The following is a 13848-nucleotide window of genomic DNA, read 5'->3' on the forward strand; positions in this document are numbered from 1 at the left end:
AGAGCATTGGATGAAGTCAGGTTCTAAAAGTGTAAATCTAGGGTTCAGAGTGTTTATTTTTCACCACATTAATTTCACACGTCTAGTACAATTATGTGGTTTTGTTTTATTAATACAGTGCATATTTTATTATTGATATACCCCGAAAGAATGTAAGTGAAATGTGACAACATGCCCTATAGGTGGAGAACTTTATAACATGACCATATGACAGATTTAAATGCTATATGATCGAAACAAAAAATATACAAAACAAACTAAAATATTTTTCCAATAAAGAAAAACAGCTATACAGCATAGTTCAAAACATAATAATAATTAATCATTTCTGAACATTGACCCTCCCTCAGTCTTTTTCAAACCTTTTTCCTCATGTTTTCTCAATAGAATTCATAAAAGTAGAATATAATATCATGCTAGTTAGCGAAACATTAAAGAACAATATCAACTGTTAAATAACATATTGGAGATTAAAATAATATCAGATTTGTCTAATTTAAAATAAACACCAAAAATAGAGATGAAAAATTAACATAATGTTCAGTGATATCAAAGATTTCAGAATTTTGGCGCATTTTTTTTTTTCTCGATAGGCTACTAGTGTTGATATGGCAACTAGTAAAAACATAGAAACACTAAGTTTCGTCATGCTAGCATGTGTGGAAGTAGCCTATAGGGTGTTACCAGGGCCGTAGCCTATGGGGCGCCGTTTGTACAGCGGCTCACGCTGAAAATATCAGCAACATTTTGTCACATTTAGCTTCAAACAATGTTTAAAAAACTGGTATGAATTTTTGACGGTCACATTTTAGCACATTTATAACAATTTGTCAAGTTAGAGATATTCTAAATAGTTAAATCTAAATATTAAATGTTACACCTAAATGTTAAATCTAAATATTAAATCTAAATCTAAATGTTAACTGTAAATATAAATGTTAAATCTAAATATAAATGTTGAATCTAAATGTTGAATCTAAATCTAAATGTTGAATCTAAATGTTTCGGGTGAAACCCATAGACAGTATATAAATGGTGAAACCAAACTAAATATATAATTTGCAAATTCAAAATGCCAGTAACCGGAAGTGCCAAAATAAAAGCTTGAGGAGGTCAGTGTGTGTTTATAGCATGGTTTAGTGTCAGATAACAAATAAAAACCATCTCATCCGAAGAAATAGACTCTTAGACATGGATTATCGTGATAATAACTACATAAAATAATAAACACATTTGGAGAAACTGTATATGTAGGCTATATGATGACAGAGTGATGACATGACATTCAGTCAAAGTGAGCCCCCTCGTGGCTGGCTATTATGGCTACAGCCTACAGGTCATAAGTCCCGCACTTTTCATACAAGTGACACTAGCCTACTCTTCAAATACAGTTTCTCCAAACGTGTTTATTATTTTAGGTAGTTATCACCATAATCCATGTCCAAGAGTCCATTTCCTCGGATGAGATGGTTTTTATTTGTTATTTGACACTATAAACCATGCTATAAACACACACTGACCTCCTCGAGCTTTTATTTTGGCACTTCCGGTTACCGGCATTTTGAATTTGCATGTTAAATATTTAGTTTCACCCGAAACATTTAGATTCAACATTTAGATTTAGATTTAACGTTTAGATTTAAATTTAACATTTAGATTTAACATTAAGATTTAGATTTAACATTTAGATTTAGATTTAACATTTAGATTTAGATTTAGCATACTGAATTTAGAATACTGAAGCCTTTATAAAGTAACAGCCATAACAGTGCTGAGACTCACTCGCACGCTATTGGCTGGTCAGTGGGAACTGCACTAACCTATGGCGGAGCGGCGTAACTACGGGAACCAATCAGAGCACGCCGATCTGAGCGCACAGCCCGCCAGAAGGGGCGAGGCATCTGCCTACAAAGCAGCTCATTTCGCTTTATGATTCAGATTACTCGACTGAAGCGACGATCTGCGGACCTCGCAGAATATCCAGAAAGTCTTCTTCGCCGAGGAAAACAGAGCCACCTCACGGCCTGCTGATCATCGCGCGGCGAGCTATACATACAACCGGCGTAGCGTCATAGAACGTCTCTGAAAAGGTTCACGCCCACTTTTAGGGGAAAACAAACCGGCGAGCGCCATACACAGTATCGGATTGAGGACATGTACTAACCCTTACAAACATGTAATTTGTATTTAAACTTTTTTTTTTTTTCACACAATAGGCTATACCCCTATTATGTATTTGTATTTAATTACATTTTTCCAAACAGTATTTTGTATTTTTATTTTATTTTAAATACATTTCCATGTATTTATGCCCATCTCTGCCTGCCATTATCATCAATATCTTGCTGTTATGGAAATATCATGAATTACGGATGATGCTATCGAAAGCTAAATCAGGCTAGTTGTATGGCTGGACAGAAAAGTGCACTCAGTAGCTACTCTAAATATAAAGACATAATATTATACATTTAAAGATGTTTACTTCTTAAAACCGAAGTAAAATCATTCACTGGCTATACCTGGTGACTCGATGAGGTACGAGTAAATGTCCGGGTAAGACACTTCTGGCCACTGGGTGGGATTGTTAGACCAATTTGACGCTGGTAGAATGAAAGGGACATGTTTTTAAGTTGCCCAAATTAAGTTTATAAATGTATCGTTCACGCTCTATGGAAGACAGGGTGTACATATAATTACTCGACATATTTCATCTAAGTGATTTCTGAAGTTATACACGTCTGCCGGCTGTGTACGGACGTTGTTTTGTGCCGCTATTTTGTATTGAAGTCTATGGGAAGTCTGGTTTGTTTTCCCCTAAAAAGGGGCGGTTACGAAATTTACAGTTAAGTTCCCGGATGTGCCGGTTGTATGTATCGGTTTGTTTCCCTGCGCTCTCCGGCACGTTTTCTAAAAGAGCAAGCGAAATGACGCGGATCGGCGGCAACCAGTCTGAATGTATAAGTCTGAGAGGATTCCAGAGAACGCAGTCCTGTACTCTTTGGTTCCGAGTCGGCGACCACATTCCCATGCAAACTGGAGGAGAGGCGCGTAACACTATTTTTATAAGCAACGTTTTCACACTAGACCTTGTTTTTCAGCCGGAATGCAAATTAGACTAGAACTTAACCATGAACACAACACACAAATGGCTTTTGATTGGATTATTTAGTAAGCAAACATGTCACTATATAATTAAGTTCTTTCCATCGATCAATTTCTTACTTTCACAATTAAAAGATTTCATGAAGTTAACTTATACCCTAGCCTACTTGTGGTCAGTCTGCACAAATAACGATTAACGTGCTTGTTTGCGGCCCCTTTGAGTAAAGTAAAAAAAAAAAAAAAAAATTAAATCTACGAGCGTCCAAAAATCTTTCAAACGTCAAACGTCGCTCTCGCCGGCTGCGGTGTGAACGCACCGTTAGACGAGCTGCTCTCACTGTGAGAACATGCCGCTCTCATCTCTCCGCTCTCGGATCACGTTCTTCTCAGAGCGCGACTTCGGTCCTCGCGCTCTCCCGTGTGCTTTCGCTCTCGAGCCTCGTCGGAGGAAACGGCGGAGTCAGAGGGAGGAGCAGCTGGACGTCAGTGAGCTCACGCCGGCTTAGACCCTCCATAGAGAGAGATGTCGTCGACATCGGTGCCCTTCACCCGTCCAGACTACTCTCAACTGTCATAATCAATTCAGCCTATCCAAACAACGATACGACAGTCATAATACAGTTTTAGTAAAGTTATAACTTTGCACTTTTATGCTCTGCACATACTATAAGATAAAGCAAACTGAAAAGTTGTTGCCCAATTAAAAACATTTTAGACTAGACTATTTATTATGAATATTTATTATGAGTATTTTGACTAATTTGTTACACAAATTGGAGTTTTTATTTGCATTTTTTTTATTATTATTATTATTAATGTTTTCCCAGATTTTGCAGTAATGTCAACACTTACTTTCACTTTCATTATTTCATCAGTGACAATAGCGCCCTCTTGTGCCCTACATCTTCAAATGTCATTTCTGCATGTCATTGTTTTGTTACAATTTATAATTTATTTAGTTTCTTCTGAAATGTGCTGCTTCTTGAGAGGAAAATATTGAAATTTAAAGGTTATTTGTTGAAAACTTCATATTTTAAGGGGTAATTTTCACTGGTAAAATGCACATCACTACACATGATGTCATAGCCTATATAACACGCGCTGAAGCCCAGCGAGTTTCCGGAAGAAAATGTTTTAGTTTTCTATCCATTCATGGTTGAAATATGTTTATTTTATATGCTTAAGATTTTTTTGGGAGGAAACGGGTACATTTTTTTCAAGAAAAAACAGTTTTTCACTCAGATCTCACTGACTGACGCTCGATTTATTTTCACACAGTCACATGAACTCTCAACTGTCATAATCAATTCAGCCTATCCAAACAACGATACGACATTCATAAAGTTATACAGTTTTAGTAAAGTTATAACGCTGCACTTTTATGCAATGCATCGCATCGGTCATTTATACTTTGATATTTTTGTGCAATAAAACATAATCTCTATAAGATACTATAAGATAAAGCAAACTAGTAGCCTATTTTTTTCTACTGTATCTATTTGGTCTACTGTATCTACATGTGTTGCCCAATTAAAAACATTTTAAACTAGACAATTTATGTGTTGCCCAATTAAAAACATTTTAAACTAGACAATTTATTATGAATATTTAGTATTGAATAATTTGACTAATTACACAAATAGGAGTTTGTATTTGCATTTTTTTTTATTAATAATGTTTTCCCAGATTTTGCAGTAACGTCAACACTTACTTTCACTTTCATTATTTCATCAGTGGCAATAGCGCCCTCTTGTCAAGTCAAGTCAAGTCAAGTATATTTGTATAGCGCTTTTCACAATACAGATTGTATCAAAGCAGCTTCACAGTATTAAATTAAAATAATACAACAAGGTTTGTTTCTAGTGGAATTTATTGATTGATAAAATCAGATTAAATATCCCCAGAATATCCCCAACTGAGCAAGCCAAAGGCAACAGTGGCAAGGAACCGAAAAACTCCATCAAATGACCTAATAGTGTCCTAAAACTCCATCAGGTGACCTAATGGAGAAAAAAAACCTTGGGAGAACCCAGGCTCAGTCGGGGGCCAGTTCTCCTCTGGCGTTTATTAACTAGAGGCCGGATTGTAATTTGAACTGTAAGATTAAAAATATTATATGAATGCCTGGCTGAAGAGATGCGACTTTAATCTAGTTTTAAACTGGGAGAGCGAGTCTGAGCAACGAACAGTATCAGGAAGACTATTCCAGAGTTTTGGAGCTAAATGTGAAAATGCTCTCCCTCCTTTGGTGGATCTGGATATCCTAGGTATGACTAAAAGCCTTGAATTAAGTGATCTTAAAGAGCGCGATGGATTATAGGGCGATAGAAGATCCGTTAAATAGACTGGAGCTAAGCCGTTTAGGGCTTTATAAGTCAGTAGCAATACCTTGTAATTAATACGGAACTTTATAGGTAACCAATGCAGTGATGATAAAATCGGTGTTATATGATCATATTTTCTTGATCTAGTAAGAACTCTAGCGGCGGCATTCTGGACTAACTGTAGCTTGTTTATTGAGGATGCAGGACAACCAGCTAATAAAGCATTACAGTAATCTAGTCTCGAGGTCATGAATGCATGAACTAACTTTTCTGCATCAGAAACTGATAGCATATTACGTAGCTTAGCAATGTTTCTAAGGTGGAAAAAGGCGGTTTTTGTAACATATGAAATATGATTTTCAAAAGACGGGTTGTAATCGAGTATAACACCCAGGTCTTTTACTGTAGAGGATAAAGTAACAGGACATCCTACTATATTAAAGTTGTATTGCGAGAGGTTTTGTGGGCGGTTTTTTGAACCGATAAGTAGTACCTCTGTTTTGTCTGGATTTAATAAAAGAAAATTACGCGTCATCCAATCTTTTATATCTTTAACACACTCTGTCAATTTGGATAATTTAGCGTTTTCATCTGGCCGTGACGAAATATATATTTGAGTGTCATCAGCATAACAATGGAAACTAATTCCTAAAACTAAGTGGCATCATATATACTGAGAATAATAGAGGGCCTAACACAGATCCCTGCGGCACTCCATAGTTTACTGGAGTTATGATAGATTTTTCTCCATTTAAATAGACAAAATGGTATCGGTCAGATAGGTATGATCTGAACCAGCTTAATGCTTGTCCTTGAACACCAGTATAATTTTGTAGTCGATCTAAGAGTATTGTGTGATCTATAGTATCGAACGCAGGACTAAGATCAAGTAAAACTAGTATTGAGATACAGCCTTGGTCAGAAGCTAAAAGTAAATCATTTATGATTTTAACGAGCGCAGTTTCAGTGCTATGATGCGGTCTGAATCCAGACTGAAACTTTTCATAGATATAATTTTCTTGCAAGAAAGAACACAATTGAGCAGACACCACTTTTTCTAATATTTTAGACATAAATGGAAGATTTGAAATGGGTCTATAATTTGCTAGGTTATTATAATCTAATTGTGGTTTCTTAATGAGAGGTTTTATAACTGCCAGTTTAAATGTTCTTGGAACATGACCTAAAGATAAAGACGAGTTAATAATATTGAGGAGAGGCTCTTCCACTACAGGTAACACTTCTTTCAGTAGTTTAGTTGGTATAGGATCTAATAAACATGTTGTAGTTTTAGATGAAGTGATAAGTTTATTTAACTCTCTTTGTTCTATAGTTGTAAAGCACTGTAATTGTTCTTGCGGGGTGATAATTGAGGCTGAATTATAAGGCACGATTGAGGATTGAACGTTTACAATTGTGGTTCTGATGTTTTCTATTTTCTCAGTGAAGAACTTCATAAAATCATTACTACTAAACTGTAACGGGATATTTTGTTCGGGTGACGTCTGTTTATTTGTTAGTCTAGCCACGGTGTTAAATAAAAACCTTGGATTATTTTGGTTATTTTCTATTAGTTTGCGGAGATGCTCAGCCCTGGCTGCTTTGAGGGCCTTTTTATAACGTGACATACTGGGCCCTATTTTAACGATCTGAAACGCAAGTGTCAAAGCGCAAAGCGCAAGTAACTTTGTGGGCGGGTCTTGGCGCTGTTGCTATTTTCCCGGCGGGATAAATGACTCTTGCGCCAGGCGCAAATCTAAAATGGGTTGGTCTGAAGTAGCTTCTTTATTCATAGGTGTGGTTTGGGCGTAACGTGAAATAAACCAATCAGAGCGTCAGCTCACATTCCCTTTAAGAGCAGGCGCGCTTGTTCTAAAGCGGATTCCTATAATAACGGCGGATTTGCCAGGCGCGCGCCAGGAGCGGTTCACAGCCAAGGAGAGCAACACTCTCGTCAGGGACGTTGGGGATGGAGAAACCCACCCAAATTAACTTCGGTTAAAAAGGCGTATGATAATTTGGGTAAATGTGTAAGCTAGATGTATGCTTTTATAATAAATTGTCTATCTATCTATCTATCTATCTATCTATCTATCTATCTATCTATCTATCTATCTATCTATCTATCTATCTATCTATCTATCTATCTATCGTAATAATGTATGATTTGCAAAAATGAAAACTGCTGCTTCTGTGTAGATGAGAGAGTGTATGCGCGTTGTGCACACGCTACATTGATTATGGCCAAGCATGCGCCCTTAAAATAGCATATGAATAACATGCGCAACGCGCCACTGACTTTAAACTGTTTTTTCCTGGTTAGTGGCGCAATTGTTTTCTAAACCTGCAAAATAGCATGAAGGAACGTTTGCGCCGAAACACGCCTCCTTTTTTGCGCTGAACCGCCCAGGGAGCGCAAGTTCTTTCCCTAGTTTAGCGACGTGCTTCTGTGGAGGGAAAAGCGCGCTTTGCGCGGGTGCAAAATAGGAATGATACATGCGTCAGTGTACAAAGTCAATTGCGCTGGGTGCAAGATAGGGCCCAATGTCTTTCCACGCGATTCTAAAGACCTCTAAATTAGTTTGTTTCCATTTACGCTCTAAAATACGGGTTTCTCTCTTTAGAACATGCGTAGTATTGTTGTACCACGGTGCTTTAATTTTCTCTCTGACCTTTTTTAATTTAATGGGTGCAACAACATCCAATGTTCTAGAGAGAATAGTGCTCATAGTGCTAGTTAGTTCTTCTAGTTCATCTGTTTGTTTGGGTTCAGGCAGCAGCTGCGACAAATCAGATAAGCAATTTGAGAAATTATCTATGTTGGATGGAAGGATTGTTCTGCCTGGTTGATAACGCGGCGCCGCATGACATATTACAGCAGTACGTAATATGCAAGTTACCATGTAATGGTCAGTGACTTCATCACTTTGCGGTATAATATCTATATCGGTTGGATCGGTTCCATGTGATATAATTAAATCGAGTGTATGATTAAGACGATGAGTTGGTCCGGTGACGTTTTGCTTGACCCCAAATTAATTTAATAAATCTGTAAACGCAGCCCCTAACGCATCATTTGTGTTATCTACGTGTATGTTAAAATCTCCAACAATTAATGCTTTATCGACATTGACTAATAGGTCTGAGAGAAAATCTGCAAACTCTTTTAGGGAATCAGCGTAAGGCCCAGGCGGTCTATATACGGTAGCCAAGGCTAGAGATAATAGGGATGTTTTTCTAACATCTAAGAGCGTAACATTTAGTACAAGTACTTCAAACGAAATAAACTTATAACCCGCTTTCTGAGTAACATTGAGAATATCTCTATAGATTGTTGCAACACCGCCGCCACGACCAATCAGACGGGGCTCATGCTTATAGGAGTATCCTGATGGAGTAGACTCATTTAGACCGAAATAATCATTTGGTTTAAGCCAGGTTTCAGTAAGGCAAAGTACATCGAAGCTATTATCTGTGACTATTTCATTTACTATTTCCTTTTGGTTAGTAGTCAAAAGGTATTTAACATTTTGGAGATGTTATCCGACAGAAGATCTGCTCCGAATCTGCTTGGGTGTAAGCCATCAGCACGGAAAAGCCTAGGACGCTCCCAAAACATACATCTTGTGCCCTACATATTCAAATAATGTAATTTCTGCATGTCATCGTTTTCTCACAATTTATATGAGTTTCTTCTGAAATGTGCTGCTTCCTGAGAGGAAGAGATTAAAATGAAGGTTATTTGTTGAAAACTTCATATTTTAAGGGGTAATTTTCACTGGTAAAATGCAGATCACTACACTACACGTTTAAATGTTTGTTCTACAACACAATATTAATAAACTGCAGTCATTTGGTTCTTTAAAACATTTCTCTCTTGTTTTCAGCACTGAAACATGAACAGAATCAATAAAACATGTGCAGAGATTCAGACTGACGGCGGGTTTGAATACAGACTTCAGTCTAATATACTGAATCAAACCAATATTCCCGACTGTGATCAGAGCTGGTATTCAGAGGTGTGTGTGTGTGTTTCTGTCCTCAAACTACACCATTATACATACTCACACACACACTCACACACTCTTGATCCTCTTGTGTTTGGTTTGTTCAGGACGGGCGTCTGATAGCAGATCCATCAGATCCTGAAACACTGATGGATCCTGGTATTTCAGTCTCATCTGATCGTCTCGTCACGTCTCGCTGTGTGGAGGAGCTTCGTCATGAGATTCAGTGTCATTCTAATGCAGTAAATCAACTCTCTCTCTCAACATTCATCTGTTTTCATATAGAGTGGTGCAGGAATGACAGTTGCATTTTAGCACTTGCATTTTTTATTTTCCCGAAGTCATTGGGTTTTTTGAATGGAGTTTTGGTTAAATGGCTGAAAACTTTCACGTTTTATTCCACGACATAAAATACATCAGTATGACCCACTCGTGATTTTTTTAAAGCTGTTATGTGTCTTGAAAAATGCGAACATGGGACTACAGAGGCTGTCGAGGAGATTAAACGTCATCACGCTGAACATGTGAACTCTTTTACAGGCTCGTTATTGTAACGCTGAGGTTGAAGCAGAGGCAGAATCCAGAACCACATCCAGCACACTTTATTTAAACAAACTCAAAACTAAACAAAGACAGACTCAGACTAGGGAACAGAACAACCAACATACAATATCAAGAACCCACAAACACTGACACAAGACACAGGGTTTAAGTGCAGAGGCAAACAAGCTAAACAAGATAACAAGAGGGCGTGGTTAACCAGAGACAACTGAGGCATTAAACATAACGGGGAACTGCTAAACATGGGACAAGACAGGGGAACACAGACATGAATCATGACAGTTATGATTATAATTATGCTCTTATACACTTAACTGAAAATGTTTTTAGATCAAAACTGAAAGAGTTGTCTGAAGCTGATGGTGACGTTGAATTTGTGGGACCGTGGTGTAGTTGAACTGTTCGTTTAGCTGTTTACTTCTGGAGACTGCATTTAGGCTTCAAAAATTCATAAAAGTTGTGTTCATCTGTGATAATTATCTATCTATCTATCTATCTATCTATCTATCTATCTATCTATCTATCTATCTATCTATCTATCTATCTATCTATCTATCTATCTATCTATCTATCTATCTATCTATCTATCTATCTATCTATCTATCTACACACACACACACCCGGGCAGGAATTTAAATGCATGCTTGGTGACAGGAATGTGCATGGCCTGTTGTCGCTTGGGACAATAGGTCTGTGCGGGGGGGGGGGAGGCGCCACGGCTGGGCATAAAACAGAGGGATTATCTCCACCAGAGAGATGTGATGTGCGTACTCACATGGCAGGTGTCCTTGCAAAACTTTCCCCTTCATTTCGGCTAAAATAAGCCAATCGTATGTGTAACGAGGTTCGTTGTTATGGGAAGGAGGAGGCGGGAACCGGCGAACATTCAAATATTTTAATAAATAACCAATACAAAACCGCAAGTATAAGCAAGCAGCCCTCGCGGACGACTGCTGGCCACACAAAACAGGAACAAAACATCACATAAAACTCAGACCTGTTCCTCTCTCGCTCTTCACTGTCGTCGCTCCTCCTTTATGCTTCCGCTCCTCCGTGAGAGATACGAGACCGGTGCGTCGCGCAGGGGTCGCTCATCAGTAACGCCACCGGCCTCATGCTGCTCTCTCACGGCCCTCGGCTTCATCCTGCTAGCCACAGTATGTCAAAATCTGCAGACCTGACATTCTCAAGCCTGCCTCCGCACATCCGTGAATTACATCCGTGAATTATAACATGTGCCTTGATAGAGGAAATGAAGAAGTGCGGCGGATAAATGTTGTGGTCGAGTTAGGAGCAGGTCCTCCATCTGATCTGGATACGGCCCAGATCCGGCTGACTACATCATGCGTTGTGGTCGTGTCTAGGCGCAGGTCCTCCATCTGATCTGGATACGGCCCGGATCCGGCTGACTACATCATGCGTTGTGAATGCCAGGTTAAAGAGATGTGTTTTTAGACTAGGGTTAAACTGACAGAGTGTGTCTGCTTCCCGGACAAATCTAGGAAGACTTTTCCTAGTAACGTCATACCTGCACCACTCCATTTAAACACACATAAATTATGATAATGTTATTTTGATTTAATTATGAATCATTAGACTTGCAGTTCATCAGAACATTAAACAAACAATAATTCATATTTAATCCTTAATGCTGCTTAACTCTATAAATGCTGCTTTAATGCTTCGTTTCTTTCATTTCAGTTCAGTATGGAGACCCTGTTCAGCGGTGAGAGAGACTCTTGCGTAAAACATCAGTGTGTCCTGAATCAGACTAAACTCTGTGTTGAAATGAATCTTCTGTAAGTGAATCATGATGATTGTGAATGTGTTTTTCAGTGAGGAATGAAACTGCAGCGACTCCAAACTCAGGTGAGTTTCAGCTGATAAACGTGTGTCTAATTCACTAATAAAACACTGATTCAGATCTGATTCAGACTCAGTCCAGTGGGAATGTTTTCTGTCATATTGTCTGATATTTGTGATTGTTGTGTGTTTTAAAGATGTGAATGAAGTGACTCCGTCTCTCCAGATCTCAGGTAAAACATCAAGAGCTTTAAACATCAACTTTAATATTGATTAATCATTATAGATCAGCTGATTTCATTGGTTCATTAATTGAGTGGATCAGCTGATTGTATTATTTTGTTGTTTGTGTATGGCTTGTATAGATCAGTTCTGGTGGATTTCTGCTCTTCTCATCATGATCCTGCTCTTGATGTGTTTCATACTGCGTAACAAAATCTTCAGGTGAGTCCAGACTGATCTCAGTTCAGTCAGTAAATCTCAAGAGTTCATGTCAACATATTCACCTCCATCATCAGATTGCAGTATCTTAAAAATGATATAATAATATGTAATAATCAGATTCAGTGTGTTGTCAGATGTTTTCAGAGATAAGGGTGGTTCATCTGTCAGACTGATGATGATACAGACAACATGTGAGTGAATCCTGTAGCTCAACACTAGATGATGATCATGGGTTCAATTCCCAGTCTTTCTTTCTCTCACTTTGAGATTCACTCCATTACATTTGCATGAATGAATCAAATGTGCTCTTTTTTTGATAACAAGAAAGATAGACATTAAATTATTTGAATGGAAGAGTAATTATATTACAAGAACATAAATTGAATTAGCACTAAGCCTAACAATTGTATTTAAGTATTTTAAATATGATTTTAACAAGTTTGTTATTCATTAGGGTACATACACTTTTGTACATACTATACATACACTTCATACTCTTAGGGTACATACACTTTTGTACATACTTTACATACACTTCATACTCTTAGGGTACATATACTTTTTAAGCTGCTGAACATCTTTGCAACACTACCTGTCTCAACAGCCACTGCTGAACGCTCATTCTCGAAGCTGAAGCTGGTGAAAACTAAACTTCGTAATGCGTGTGGACAAGAACGACTCTCTGATCTTCTGCTTCTGGCCATTGAAGAAGACATCCCAATCATAAAAGATGAGGTTATTAAGATCTTTCAGGACATGGTACCAAATAGAAAGGTTTTGCTGTAAATGGAACCGGTAAATACCAAAATGTAAAACGGCAAATAGTTTCTGTTATTATCAGCAATGTGTAAATGTGATGTTCTATCATAACATCTACAATAAAGTCTAAAATGTATTTGAGCGTGTGCTGTCTTCTCTTTTAATTGTATATTTGTGTTAACAAGCAACCACCCCCTTAGTGCCCCTTTTTTTGGTTTAGGTCACTGCCCCTCAACATGTCTGTGCACGGGCCTGGTTTTCTTTATAGCCTACATAACAAAACCTACCAGTACAAACAATACATTCATAAATACACTCTATACAAAACACACAACACTATAAATTAAATAAATAATAATAATAAAATATTGTAATAAGAAACTACACTTTAATGCACAACCGGGTAGGCAAGTCACAGCTCAGGCATGGATCTAGTCTCAGTCATCATTAGAAGTGATATTCTGAATTAAATTCTCCCACATCCCACAGTCAAGGTCTCCCACACAACAGGTAAAGGTGATTTCCATCGACTGTATATGGCATTATCTGTGCTTTCCAGACCCTGCGCTCTTCATACACACATGCATGAAGTCATCCAGAAGTTCTTCAAACTTCAAGCATATTGCTGACAGGCCAGAACAAGGGCTCAATTTCACATCATAATATGAGACGTTTATTGTTATAACAAGATGTTTTTCACCTTATACCACAATATTTTCTCTATAATAACATAACTGATTGATTTATCCCTTAACTTATTTACTAATGCTTATTATACATCTAAGTATAATGGAAAGCAATTAAAAAGTGATTAGTAAATATATCCACTGGGCTCCATTTTCAGAAAG

At 37.8% G+C, this 13848-nt stretch overlaps 1 long non-coding RNA gene across 1 annotated transcript; it reads left to right on the plus strand.

Moving 5' to 3' along the window:
* The first annotated feature begins 11776 nt into the window (after window positions 1-11776).
* LOC311302939 lies at window positions 11777-12434 on the plus strand. Its single transcript, XR_014629688.1, has 4 exons — window positions 11777-11863; window positions 11995-12030; window positions 12163-12241; window positions 12376-12434. It is a non-coding gene; the product is annotated as an uncharacterized lncRNA (long non-coding RNA).
* The last annotated feature ends 1414 nt before the right edge of the window (window positions 12435-13848 follow it).

The sequence above is a fragment of the Rutilus rutilus genome, assembly GCF_951802725.1.
Source record: "Rutilus rutilus genome assembly, chromosome: 1".
Classification (NCBI taxonomy): domain Eukaryota; kingdom Metazoa; phylum Chordata; class Actinopteri; order Cypriniformes; family Leuciscidae; genus Rutilus; species Rutilus rutilus.